Source organism: Oreochromis niloticus, linkage group LG22, assembly GCF_001858045.2.
Source record: "Oreochromis niloticus isolate F11D_XX linkage group LG22, O_niloticus_UMD_NMBU, whole genome shotgun sequence".
NCBI lineage: Eukaryota > Metazoa > Chordata > Actinopteri > Cichliformes > Cichlidae > Oreochromis > Oreochromis niloticus.
In genome coordinates, this window is record NC_031985.2 from 9,827,505 (window position 1) to 9,842,606 (window position 15,102).

A 15,102-nucleotide genomic window follows, 5' to 3' on the forward strand; every position below is an offset into this window, starting at 1 on the left:
GCACAGGCCAATGTCCAGAAGAGCCTGTTAAATCCCATCCCTCTGATTCCAGTGTTTCCCTGTGCCATGCCTGTTCAATGATCTCCCTATTCTCTAATTTAAGAACTGCCTCCCACTCCCTTTCCTCTCGCTCAGCTCTCTCCTCCTCTGCTTTATCCCTTTCTTTTTTCCAGGCCTCCTCCTCCTCCTCAAGTATTCTTCTAACATTTCTCCGCTCCTCTTCTTCGAGCTCCTGAAGAATCCTGCGTTCATCCTCCTCAAATTTGAGTTCAGATGCTGTGCGTTCTCTGAGATCGCCGCCCTGAGTACCCCATCCAAGCAGTCCCTCATCACATCCCTCCTGACTGATACAGGGAGAGAGAGGCAGACCTCCATATATTAGCCCCTCTTCTTCCTTCAGGAAGGGAGATGGGGGGTCTAGAAGATAAAGTGACTCTTCATCTGTGTTATTATCCTCCCCAAGCAAGGGGGGTAAAGGAGGGAGTACAGGGAAGTTGTGTCTCAGGCCAACTTGAGTCCTTTTCCCTGTTGTTATACTGCGGGGCCAGGTGCGGGCCTTGGTAGGGGGGCAGAAGACTGGTTTTGGTGGGATGAGAGGGGCATTGTCTCCCTGGTCCTGGTCCAAAAGAGGAGAATCCCTCTCTGAATCTGAAGTCTTGACCAACTCAAAATGCTCCTCTGGGATCTGTCTAACTCCAGCTTTAGAAGAGCTAGCAGTCCGTCTGTGCTCCTCTCGTTTTCGGTCTACCTGTCGAGACTCACTGGGGCTGTGCTGTGGTGTATTTCCAGAAACCTGCGGTGCTTGAGTCTGGCTAAGAGCAGGTAGCTGTTCTTTTGAAGGAGATGGCATTGCGTGGGCCTCCCTCTGTTGCTTCTGAAAAGCAGGATGAACCTGCTTTTGCCTGCTGAGAGGATGTTGAAGAGGAGGCATAGGGCTGAGTGTGAGTGTCAGCGACGGTGAGGTGGGGACAGGAGGAGTGTGGGGCGCAGACGATAACGGAGAGGGTGTGTAAGGTGGCAAGGAAGGCATGGAGGACGTAGGGGTAGATGGAGGGAGGTGAGAAGGAACAGGTTGTAGAGGAGAGATGGGAATCCCTGCCCCAGACAAACGTTTCTCTGCCCCCTCAGCAGACGACATCTCAAGTCTTTCTGCAAACTCAGGATAACTCGGGGGCATAAAGGCTTTCCAAGATCGCCGGTTTGGATTGTCTTTCTTATCGCTTCCCTGATGACGTCTCTTAGCCACTGCAGCCACCCCACCAACTGCTGATGAGGATGGAGCAATAGGCAAGCCTGAACCTACGATACTAACAGGAGGTGACATAATCTGAGCATCACCAGTTAGCTTTAAGGCATCAAAGATCACCCTCTCATCCAGTTTCCTCACACCTCCCGCATTGTCTGCACTCCTGGAGACGAAAACACTACCTAAATCAGCTGCAATAGTGCCATTGCTGGATAGCGTGCTTCCCTCTCCTCTCACCTCCCCACCTGAACCCAACGTACTCCTGGAAGGTTGACACAGTTTGGTCCCTTGGTCAATCTGCTCATTGATGCGCATGGTATCATAAATTGATCGCTGGGGGACGTAACAGTCCTCTATGTACGCCTCGTCCTCGTCACCTTTTCCAAGGCAGCGAGGGTTCTGCCTCAGACAGTCTGGACGGCTCAGGGGCTTCCCCATTGTGCTGAGAGTTAAGATGCAAGTATGGCACAACACTTAAAGAAATGAATCGAGAGAAAAGGTATATTAAAAAGGAATCTTTGTGAGAAAAGATGTCCTGTTCCTGTAATTGTCCCTGGTGTAATGATCCACAGAAATAGACAGTCCATGTGGCTGCAATCCTTCAGGTTTCACATTTGGAAAAACAAAAAGAAAATTACATTTTCCATCCACAGCGTCATGTCGACTGTGCAGTCTTATGTTCTTTCTATGTCACTTCAACAGCTGAGCACTTCCTGTGTCTTTCTGAGATGCTGTGTGGCATCGGCGGGGGAGTGAGAGAGACAGCCCACCCCCTCGGCACCATATTAATCACCAGCTCTGTTTATTTCAAAGACTGTTAGGAATGAAAAAACGGTAGAGGGATGAACACGAGGAGGAAGGGAAAGAAACGGTCGTCATTTCCCCCTCTGAGTAGTCCAAGGTGAGGCAAGCACCATGCAGATAACATCCCTTTGTTTTGCTGTCTGAAAGGCAAAGCAATCCCCTCTCCTTCATATTCAAGTGTAGGCACAACAACTCATTCCTCGACTCCGGTTCGACTCCCCTGCAAGCTCCTAGCCTCCTTCCTTCCTTTCTGGCCTCCTCTTTTTGCTGTGGCACAACAGGAAAAGGCTGAGAGCTTGGACAACTTCAGCAGCCTCTGAGAGGCAGGCATGGAAGTGTAAAAGTCTCCTTTTAAGGTGAGAAAACCCACTCTCAGTTATATAAAAGAAAGGCTGCGTGGGGTGCAAGGAACAGCAAAGTACTAACTCCAAGGATACGTTTCACTATTATCTTCTTATTTTCAAAAATATTTCTTGCAGGGAAAATACAGATAAAATCCAGTAAAGAAGAGAAAAAGTTTGTATCTTTTAAAGGATTTTTAAGGCAAAAAAATGATGCAGAAAAAAATGCATGAAAATAGAAATTCCTTTACCAAGTCAATGCCACTTTGTGGTCCAGTCACTGTTCAGGCAGTCTTTTTCTGTCCTCCGCTTTCATCACAAAGAGTCAGTGTTTATGCCTGCAGGAAAAACCCTGAATTTTTTTCCAAAATGTCTCATCAGTATGATTATCAGTCATTCAGTCTATAGTGAAAGAAAATCCACTCTGTAATCCATACAACTATCCCGTATTTAATGAAAATGTATCCCGAACAAAGAGAAATCAGGAGAAATCCTCATCCATGCTTCAACTCCTTTCTTTTATCCTGCTGTCTTTCTCTCTCATCCTCGGATCATCTGCAGCTCCAGGGGAGAGCTGGTACAGTGGATCGAAAGCAGGCATGCTCCTGGAGGGGTGAGGCGGGAGTGAAAGAGGGCATCTGGGGGTAGAGAGGAGAAAGGAGGGGGGCTGGGGGTTGGATCCTGGACCAGCCAGGCAAGCAGGAAGGCAGGCGAGAAAGGCAGAGCAGTGAGTCGTGGGACTGTATCCAGAGGGCAAAGTCCCAGACAGCCCTCCCAGCTCCAGTCCGAGCTCTGCTTTGCAGGCAGGGTCTTCCCCCTCTCTACCAGCAGACAATCCCAGGATACGCTCCCTTCCCTTTCGCTCTCTCTCCGCAGCCTTCTTTCTCCTGTCTCGACTCGGTGGTGAGAATGAAACAAAGTGCCACGCAGTTCCTCCTCTCTGTCTTTGAAACGTGTGGGCTCCACAAGCTTTCCTCTCCCCTTCCTTTCTCTCGCAGCCTCTGTTCTCAGGCCACTACACAGCTGAAATGGTTTGCAGCTGCTAAAAAAATCTCCCTCTTTTCCTCTCACTCTCGCTCTCTTGCTGCTCCCCCGCCTCACCTCACCCTCTCTCTCTCTCTCTCTCTCTCTCTCTCTCTCTCTCTACTCTCGCTGTTTGTGTTTGAATTCAGCTCCGTTTGTTCTGTTTCCTGCACTGGTTTTAAAACACAGGAAGTGCTCCAATCATACTGGTTTCCTCTCCCTCAAAGAAAAAAACCACACATGCGACAGAGGCAGATAGAGAGAGTAAGAGAAAGAGAGAGAGAGGCGTTAGGGAGTTAAGTAGCAAGAGAAAAGGAGGCAGGGTGCTAAGAGGGAGCGTGGAGCCAGAGAGGGCTGTGCAGAAGAGGATTTTGCACATTACCAAATAAAATTAGCTGATTAGATACAGGGATGCTATTAAAACTGTTTTAAAATAAATAAAGGGGGAAAAAAGGAAGAATAAAAAGCAAACAAACTATATTATAACCCAGCTGAGAGTTTGCATCACGCAGTCACTATAATACAGTATCTCAATAACACTGCCTGGCTGCCACTGTAGCCAGATTTGGTACTGTGGGAGAGAAAGAAAAAAAAAAAGAGAGAGAAAGGAGCTAGCGATGTGAGCAGGCTACATTCACGGCTGCATTCATCACAGCTTTGTAATCCACTCTTAATTCTCCGAAGGGTAAACCGCCTCCCTCCTCTATGGAGCACAAAAACACTGTCCGCACAGAGGGAAATGATACAGAGTCAAAGAAAAAGAAAGAGAGGAGGGAGGAATGGAGGTAGGGAGAGGAGGGGGTGGGACTGTTAGCCGACGGCAGAGAATGAGGCTTATCAGCAATGAGCCGTCGCTCTCTTTTCCCCCAAAGCAATAGTCCAGGCTGAAGGCAGACAAGGAAGTCCAGCCTGTTTTTATTCACTCCATTACTGCCCCTGTTGTCAAAGAGTTTTCCCAGGTTTCAGTTGAGTCACAAGTTCTCTTGGTGTCCAGTCCAAGTGATGGTAGCAAGAAAAAAGGAGAGAAAAGAGCTGCTCATGTAAAAAATAAATATGGAGAAGACACAGACACACAAAAGTCTGTGATATTCACAGGCTCCACTTGTGCATTCCCCGTCTGCGCCTTCACTGAAACCCAACACGGCAGAGGAGTGTGTGTGTGTGTGTGTGTGTGTGTGTGTGTGTGTGTGTGTGTGTGTGTCTCAGAGGGAGACACCAAGGGGCCAAGAGGAAAAGGGGCCGTGCACAAAAAAAACAGGAGAGGAGGAGGAGGAGGAGGAGGAGGAGGGGGCTGCTGTCTGCTTCTTCGGGATGCAGCACTAAACCACCGAGCAGCCACCCACTCAGTCAGAAGGGGGATACCAGCTAACATGGCAACATGCAGCCCCAGGCCAGAGGCAGAGAACTTTAAGCCACTTTGTTTTTCTTCTCCTCATCCAAAGTTACAGGCTGCTCAGTGCCAGTTGTGGTGGTTCTCGTCCTCCTTTTTCAGCACAACTGTTTGTTTAAAGCAGCCTGGCAGCTGATCTGAATCGAGGGAAGCCTACTTTTCTTTCTCTCTAGCTTACTCCACTGGCTTGCAACGCCTCACAGCTCCCTCATTCTCAACTGTTGCACAGATCAACCCGTGGCTTGCATGTCAAATATGCTAAATACTCCACTCTTTCTTTTTAACTGCCCTCCCTCCAAATACCCACCCCCTCTCTGTCAGTTGCCCTGCAGCTGTCATTGCCGCGTCCAAGGCAAACGTCTTTATAGAAACAAAAGGGGTTTGTCACCGAGTTCGCTACACACACCCACACGCGCGCGCATGCATGCAGAGCTCGCAAAATCTCGCGTGACCCACGGCTAACTGACAATCCCCTCTACACAGACCACAACAAGGTTTAAAGCCAAGCATTCGCAGATGTGGGCCAGCTACCAGGAGAGGAGGAAGGACAGGCACTGAGGGGAAAAATAAAAACAAAAAATGAAGAGCGGAGGAGCCAAAAAGGACGATGAGGGGCTGATAAGTAGATTAGGCTAGTTTAATTTATTCATTTAAATTAACCCTACCCCCTCTTTACCTCATTGAATACTGACAGGCCGCATTGTCTGTGCCTCCACCCGTGCCCCCCTGGATTGGTTAAAGATCAAATTTGATTAGTCAAGTCCTCTGCAGATCCACTTGCGCTCCCCTGCTTTACTATGATTTCCACTCATTCCTCAGTAGTCTCAGCTAGTTTAACAGTCACACAGTTGATGGGACGAGCAGAAGCGAGGCTGTTTAGAGGCGCAGAGGAGTAGAAGAGCGTAAGGATTAGGGCTTTAATTTTCCCCAGGGCCGATCCTGTGGTGCAAACTTTACCGAGGTGCAGTGTGCACTAAATGGCCTGCTTTTCGAGTGAAAGGCTCACACTGCCTTTGTCTGCACCTAGAGGCTTGAAACCACTTAGTGTGGCTAAGTGACATTAACACAAACACAGGTGGAGGGCATAAAGTATGTATTATTGACTTTTCTGGGTCGTTTATTTGCTCTTGGGGGAACACCTGTCGACAGGAAAATATACTTTTTTTTTCCCTCCCTCTCCTCCTTCACGAGCCAAAGTAAATCTATAATCCGTCTCTTCAAACCGCTGCCATTTAATGTCATTTTCCTCGTCAACATCTTGCTTTTCAATCTCCCTCCCCCTCTGTAGTAACCTGGTAGCAGGAAAAAAAAGTTAATGCCATCTCCATCACCCTCCCTTTTTCCAACTCTCAGGGGTAGTTTTATATTAACTAGCAGAGCGTTTCACCTGCCTGTGTGCATGTGAAAGCATTTATTGTTCTCAAGCTTCCTCAGTCAGAGAGAGAGAGAGAGAGAGACACAAAGAGGACCCGGACCCACATACAAAGACACCACGCACACCTCTGAGTAAAAACAGGCACGCACATCCACCATCGCGCTCAACAACTTCAATAAACGCAGCTGCCAATCACATAAACACACCAATGATGGTCATAATGGTAGTTTGAAACTTTGCAGATTTTCGGGGCTGATTTGCTTTGTGTGTGTTGCAGGTAGGCAGCTGCTTGTGTGCATTTCAATTTAACGGTAAATTAGCCTGCATGTGCACGCACACACACACACACACACACACACACGCACACGCACACGCGCATAAACACAAACACATTCTTTTAGGAAAACAAGAACTTCACACTCTCCCCCAGCCAAACCCTGCAGTGTGTTTTCATTCAGCTGGCAGCCAGCAGTCTATGCTACAGATGGAGTTTAACGTCCATGTGCGATTAATGCAGGAAGGACTTTCCACATTATAAACACTTTGGAGGTCAGCTCTCTGAGGTGGATTACACCATTTGATCAGTTTTAGTGTGTAAAAATAGGCAGATCCTCGGTTTTGTGTGACCTCATGTTTCTCTCTCTCACCCCCCCCCAGCACCTGTGAGGCAGCCTGCCGAGGGGTCAAATCCAGAGGTCATCCCCCTTTTCTTTCTGCCATGCCTCCTCTGCTGTTTTTGTTTGAGCCTCTTCCTCCTCCCACACATCCACGTTCACACACCTGACTCACACTGGGATCTTACACCACCCTGCACACTTCAGCCCCAAAAGTCTCTCATTCAGTGTGTTTGCTCTCAGCCACGGCATTTATTTATTGTTTATTATATGCCATCATAAGGCGGATGACAGTTGCAATAAGCAAAAGGTAAACAACCAGCATTACATATCATGTTTATGTGGAAGCTAGCGAGCTAACTTCCTGCTAACTTCTAACTCCGTTAAATGTATTAAATTCTGTTTTCATGGATGCCTGGATGTTAAACTTAGTTGTTACACCTGGTAAAGCAGCAACGCTGATCGTTTTATTAAAGATGAAAGAATTTACACAGTGTTCATTTGGGACCTGACGCGGACGGAGTTTTGGACCCAGATTACTCCGCGAGGCTCCTGACTACAGTAGCCGTAATGCTCCGACAATCCATCAAGCGGTGCGGCTTCATAGCTTAGCAAAGTCGTGCTAAAACATTTTTTGACAGATTTTTGAGCATCGTGTAGCACATAAAATCGGTTTGAGGTCAGTAAGCAGAACCAGAATACATACATAAGGTGCATTGGATTATAAGGAGCACTGTTGATTTTTGAGAAAATTAAAGGATTTTAAGTGCGCCTTATAGTCTGAAAATACGGTACAGTTAACGCAAGGTTCAGAAATGATACAGCTTTTATTCTACAGCATAAAACAGTGAAATGTAACAAAGAAAGCAAATGCATAACTTGTGAATTTAGAAGCTTTTCTGTGTCCCTGAGAATGTCTTTGTTGTACCAGTCGCTAAATGAGACCATAGAGTTTGTGCGTTTTGCTTTTGCTCCACTTCAAAAATCATCAAAGCTGCATCAGTTTGTAAAGATCACGTTGCTGGAAAAAGCCGGCAAGCACCAATAACTTTTTCCACGCCACACACAGATCTTATTTACTGTGATAACACAAAAATGAAAGCTTTTTGTCTAGGAAACCAGCATGGCACCAACTTCTGGGTAAAAGCTGCACAGATCTGCTGTGTTTCACATCAAATCTCACAATCTGACTCAAAACGACAGTTTGTTTCTTTTATTTTTGGCATTGCTGCTGTAACCCATGAAGAAAATGGTTTGCTGATATGAGCAAGACCTTTTTTGAAAAAAAAAAAAGACAAGTTGTTTGAAAGGCTGTATACGTTGGTCTGAAACGTGTCTATAAAGTTGAGCAAATATTATATTACACTGTTAGCTTTAATGCCTCGATATTTGATGCAGAGGTCATAAGAATAAATGTTACACTAATTCTTTTCTAAACATTTTCAAGTGTCAAGGAAGTCCATCTTGGCTTGACCTACAGCATTATTCAGCTTTATTATGTTTATTTTATTATGCTCAGTATTTGGAGAGAGAATGATATCGAGTTCCATCTTATCGGGTCCTGTTGGACAAGTTTTGTGAAAATATTTATGTCAGTATTCAGTCGAATTTCTCTGAACTGAGAGAAAGAGCGAGGAAAAAGGCGAGAGTGAGAAAACCGGGCTGAGCCGTGGCATGCCTTTCTAATTCACAACAGCTGAAACAATATAGGACCTGAGAGGAGGGAGGCCAAGACACACACGGATATATGCGTTAACTCACACCATCCCAGACATATTTTGATCATACAGGCTCAAGACAAAACAGTCGCTCACTTTCTCAGTCATTCGCAGATGTATACTGAAGTGAAAGATCTGTGTAAATGTGTGTGTGTTATAGAAAGGTTCAGCCGAACGACTCGGGTAAATCATATTACTTTGATCCAACCGGCCTCTTAGAGGGACAAAAAGAAAATGCAGCAGAAAAAAAAATAAGAGTCATGACCTCAGACACACACTGAATCTGTCTCTATCTTACACACAGACTCACACACTCGCATTAGACATGAATATGCAGACAGAAAGAGATCAGAGAGACAGAAAGTAGTCCAGGAAAATTCAGAGAGCCAGTAAACAGAGTTGCCGTCCAGATGATGTATGACTTGGATTAGGCGGGGAGTCATGGGAGGGTTACTGGGTTCTGACACACTGAACTCTTCTGACAGCACACAAACTTTCAGTTCCATTAGACTTCAAGAGCTTCAAAAATATAAAGTTGGGAGCATCGGCTGGATTCACTCTATTAGTATCATATGTTTTCTATTTGTCAGATTAAGTGCAATTAATCACCTAAACGGTTTTCACTGAATCCACTGAAGGTGACTTCACTGCTCCTGCTTTTGATCAGGACTTGTTTTGATGCCTCAGGTTTTTTTAGCTTTAACATTAATAATAAGTTTTTATATTACACCTTTATATTTGTACGCTGACTCTGTGTATTTGTCAGTGTATTAGTAATGTTACCACTGTTCTTGTAGTGCAAAAGAAGTTTGCTTTTCTCTCAAGAGTCATGGTTAGCTGGTTAAATTACAAAGAAATTACACAATCATAAATATGTGAAAGTCAAAAAAATCTTCCCATGAAGTTTTATCTTGGAATGTATGACTAACTGGAAAACAGCACGGCATTTGGGGCACTGAAAGGCTCAATATCTGCATCCATCTTACTGCTGCTTACCGAAGGATAAAGGACTAAATGCGCAAACAACCTTATAGGTGAAAATAGGCCATGTTCCAGCTTCACAGCATGGGCCAAATGACGACCAGTGAGCTACTGGCCCAGTTTGGCTTGACTTCTACACCCATCATTAAATAGCTGCTGACACAGTCGGTGCGGGGAAGGACGGTGAGTCACAGGCTTGCAGATTCTTGGAGGACTGAAAACTAGCGCATGGCTAGGTGGAGAGGAGAGACGAAGGAGGCTGACACAGCGGAGAGGAGGAAAAAGGTGTGAGGGAGGAGGATATGGAAGGGGTGAAGACAGAGGAGGTGCGCAGGCATGATTTAGAACTGGGATTTTCACAAAAACGTGTGCACACAAGGAGACACAGATGCCTGCTGTGCCGATGTCACCCAGACTAACCAGCCCTTCCCAGGAATGTCCATCTGCAGCTATGGGTTTAGAGCCTCCTAACGCCCCTCTGCTAAATCACCAGTGTGAATATATGTGCGCGCCTTCTCATCCCACCCAGAGACTATGTCAGCTGCTTAGGGACGAGGGGAGCCGGGGCATGCAGAGAGATGTTGAAGCCACACCCTGATGTGCGTGTGTGCGTACTTGTGTGTGAGGGTGGGGTGAGCAGACAGCTGAGATTCCGGTTGCAACCCGAAAAAGACTGGAATTAGAAGCATCCTCTGATGCGCAGTGCACACACACCTCTCATCAGGCCACAGAGCAACCCTAAATACAAACACAGATTCCACGGTAGCGCATATGTGAAGACAGGATGGCCAAGTATAAACATGTACATGATAAATGGCAAAACTCTTGCTGGGAAACAGAAAGCCAGGCAGCCAGCAGCACTGCCGGCTCATTACATCGTGCATGTTCTCTTAAAGGCATATTATTAAATCAGTGCCAATGCAACAAGGGTCTGAGAATGAACACATAGACCAGACTGCAACGTTTTATGATTTACTGGAACCCTTTGAATAGACTTGGACAAAGGGCAAACATTTATGCACCCACTGATAAATGAACTGCATTAACTTTTGTTAGCCTCCCTTTTTTCATCTGGCACGATAATCAGGTCAAAGTCCAATAATGTGTTTCATGAGAAAACTAATGTCTCGTTCTGATTAGCTATTTTAAGAATACTGAGACAGTAAAAATGGTTTTTAGCACTGCTTACCCGAACAAAGCTGCTACTGGCTTCTTGATTTAAGAGATATACACAAGCTTTTGGGCTGAAAATTAGCAAAACAAAGTATTAAAGCTGCAGTTCTTCTAGTGGCCACTTGAGGCCGACTCATATTAAAATGCACAGCTTTCAGCAAGTCTCATATATAAAAAAAGATTTGGTCTTTAAAGCTACTTTTTTCCATCATGACAACTCTGCATGGGATTTCTTAACACTCACCTGCCCTAATTATTATTAAGACATCCTCATTAGGGGCGTGTCTGCTTTCTCTGTTAACTCAGTTACTAAACTCGACCTCTCAGCCCAATTTATGGTTTTAATGAACTGAACAGTCTGTTCAAGAAGTTTGTGCCCTGGTTATAGTTAAATACTAGTATTTTATTTAGATGTTACTTAATTAACAGGTATGTGTGTATGTGTGATGTGCCCATACAGTCTAGTGATGGAGCTTGATGACCTAGCTCACACATTAGCACTTCTTGGTCTGATATAACAACATAGTGAAGGTCACAATTCTAAAATCAAGATTCAAAATGAGGCTTCGTAAACCCGTGGGTGACATCGAGGTGGCGGTTTCTTGGATTTTCAACCCCTGCCAAAAAACTTTTACACTAAACATCACATTTTTCAGTCAGTGACATCTGCTCACTTTCAGTTTCTCACAGCCAAACTTTGAGATGTTTATCTAAGAACAAAATGATGTTTCCGAGGCTCGGAGTGTCTTGAATAAATCGCAGTGTAACAGGAATGCTAATAAAGAGACAAAGAGCAGAAGGAGACTGCTCTCTCGCACCCTCATTGACTCAGTAAGTCTCTGTGAGATCACTGTTGGGAACTTTAAACAATAATCTGACAACATCACCACCCACTCCCATGACCCCATCATCCCCTGGCTAGCCTCCACCCATACCCACACACACACACACACACACACACACACACACCTCATCTTGAGCCCACTGGTCTTTTTAAGCATTGGCATGACATCATCTCTCTGGATTGGAAAAGGGGTCTGTTGGGGGAGGGGAAGGGGGATGAAGAGAGGGGAGAGGGGTGGCCCGGTCTGTTTTAGAGCCAGACAGACATGTTTAGGTTTGAAATGAGCCGGGCTGGATCGGTTACAGAGAGAGTGAAACAGAGAGAGAGGTGGAGGGGAAAAACAACAAAACCAGGAGGGTTGGTTCACGACAGTGGACGAAAGACATTTTCTCATCTCAAGACTATTAGAGGACACCGGACAATAAATACTTCAGCTACCAAGAAAAAAAATGAAAAAAGTCAAAACGGGGTCAGACAGAAGACCAGAGCAACGTAAACCGTCTATCACATTATTCCTCATCTTTCCCTGTGTATCTGTAATCCGGCCCGCTGATCCCGCTCTGCTTTCTTTCCCCGTTTGACTGATAGTTTCTGTCTTTTTCTCGATTCTTCACAATATCCCCCCTGCTATCCTCTCTTCGGTGCCCTCCTATAAATACCCCCCCTGCCCCCAGATAGAGTGACAGACCATTTCTCCATGCTCTACATACCCTGCAGACAGTAGCTATTATACATTCTGCCCGTGATATTTTTGCAGTCTGTCTGCACCTCGGCTCACAGTTCACAGCTTTAATAGAGGAAAGGTCTTCATCACTGAAAAATAACACAACATAAACTATTTACCTCTTAAATAACATATACAGACACACGATGGGATATTTCACTTATATTTGACTGCTTTTGTTTCACTTAACAGCTGAAATGCTGCAATTTCACACTGTAGCAAATAGAGTAGACCATTTATCAGGCCTACAGCCATGAGTGTGGCTTTTTAAGGCGGTATGGGCATTTTATTGTCTTGTGTCAAGTTATGTAGCTGTATGTATGTTTCTTTATTTGATCCCAGATTGAGTTTGACCGATGCTGCAGCTTTGCTTCATCATCTGAGAACAATGAAATGTGTATAGACATTATAAGGAAGATACCGAGGGCCAGATTTACTAAACAGGGAAAAATAGCATAAAAAGAGCGTAATCCACAAATAAATTGAACATTAGATAATACTTTCACTGTATTTAATTAAAAAACATTTTTTCTTGTCACCATGCGTATGATGCGTGCTTGTGTAAACTCATTTAAGGGCTAAAATTTTATTAAGCGATTTCTTTTCTGCATCAAAATGAAATATGCTGGAAAAGCTGCTTATTATTAACATAAAGCATGTTTTATTTGATAAAAAATAATATCAGTCTCCTCTTTAAACCTTGTAAACACTGAAATATTGCTTTGACCTAATTACTCCCAGTCATATGGCGCATTAGTACACCTGCAGATCTGCTCGCTAACATGATTAATTCAAGTGCAAAATATTTAACGGAGCTTCAGACTCTTTGATGTGGCTCCGTTTTTCAAGTGTAGCCTATTTATCTGGATCTCTCCTCTCATCCTTCCCTTCTTCTTTCAGCAGCTCTTTATCTCCTCTATTTGTTTGTTCTCCGCTACACATTCCCTCGGCTCGCTCTCATTAAGAGCCCGGTGAGGGGGAAGAAGAGAGAAAAACCCAGAAACGCACACAAAGAAAGGTTAGTAGGCCAAGAAGGAGGTGCACCGGAAATTAAGATGTTTCAATATATCCGAATAATCAAATTAGGATGGAAGAAAACAAGAAAGGCGCAGAGGTTTAAAAAGCCGAAGTGAGGATGAAGAGAAACAGGAACAAAGAGTCACATGAAATGAGTAAAAACTCTTCTTTGATCCACCCACGCATCTCGACAACAGCGGAGATGATCGCTCTCAAGGGGACGAGGACGACTCAGACTAAATTTGTCGTGTGCAAAAAAGTGATTAGCGCTCGTATTACGCGAGTCATCGATCATCCTGAAAAAGCAGGACCTTCCTGGAGCGCCGCAAGCCGCAGATGGCAGAAAATGCACTGACTGCGCGTGGGACTCGTTGCATACTACTCCTGAGCTCTCACATAGTTGTCTAAAGTGGACAGGATATTACATCATGTCAAGAAAATGTACTCGTTAACGAGAGAAGTCAGACTGAAAGACTAGCCTAGGCCTGTGAACCGAACACTGGAGGTGCCAGGAGTTTCTCCCAGCGGGATTTTTTTCTTTACATGCAGAACGAGCTGTAAACAGTTATGTTTTAGTGACAACTTACAGTATTACAGTACATACAGTATTAAGGATTTCATTATTTAGGTTAATACCTCACTGTAAACATTCAGCGTGTAAACAGTCAGATCCTAAATTTGGATCCACTGGCTCAGAATTATCACATTTCTTACTCCAGTATTTATTTTCCTTCAGTTCAGTCTTCTGCCACAATAAGTCGGCTGTCGATTGAAGTTGTGAAGCAACTTGAAAAGAATGTGCTGTGTTTGTGTCGTTGTAAATAAAGAAACTTTGGGTTTTGGGCTGTTAACAGGACAAAATAAACTTCTTACACAGGTCACGTCTTCAGGACTCCTTCCAGTAATTTTACAGGCAGATTAATTTCTACTCAGCAAATGTGTCATTTGATTTATTTTTCTTTTCTAATCTTTCAGCTCCAGCCTCTTAGTAATTGTTAAACCAGTAAACTGTAAATTTGCAACACAGGATTTGAAATATTTGATCAAATCTTGGTTTGATTGAAGTCTGAAGCTGGGTGGTTCTGTGGTGGCTAGCAGTCTCTCAGTATCTAATGTTGTATGTTATAAACTTAAAACCGCACTCTCTGTGTAGTGCAAGCTGTATTTATATGGTTTAGAAAGTTTATGTAAAGCCCAGACTACCACCGAAGACTCACGCTGGGAAATGTGTCCTCAAACGCCTCAAATCCTTGAGGTAAAAGGAGCAGCACAAACACGGACAGTACGGCCATTCCTTGTGTTTACAGTACCCGAGCTCGTCTCAACCACAAGAAAAGGAAAAAATAGACTCGTTTTGCCTCGGCATCAAATTTAGATCATTTTCCATCACCGCAGTGACAAGGCTAACGAGGTCAAAACGCTAGCTGGGCGGGGCTTGAACATCACGTGGAGGGAGGGGTGTCATAAGTGTGTATTTGAGAGAGGGAGAGTGCGTTCACGTATTGGCTGGAAATGTTGACAGAACCACAACTATCCTTAAAAGAATAGGAGCTGCGTGATTCAGCAGCGTGTCAGGCGTTTCAAAGAGACATGTGACTCAGCTAATCGCCGTGTCCGAGTCCTGATGCACAACAGGAGTCCCCCATACACACACACACTCATTCACCCCCATCCATGTGCCTCATGGTGTCTAGAGAGATGAGCAAGAGGAAGAGCACAGATACAGACCCCCTCAGAGACACATATCGAATGTCACTATTCATAACTCACTCACACACACACAGCTCTAAATCAAAGCTCATGTTACGCTGAAGAGTCGCTGTGTATCTGTGCAAATTAATTTCAATGGAAT

General features: G+C 44.7%; 1 protein-coding gene across 1 annotated transcript in view; it reads right to left on the bottom strand.

Moving 5' to 3' along the window:
* Window positions 1-15,102, bottom strand: part of macf1a (microtubule actin crosslinking factor 1a) — a 235,581-nt gene that overhangs the window by 44,612 nt on the left and 175,867 nt on the right.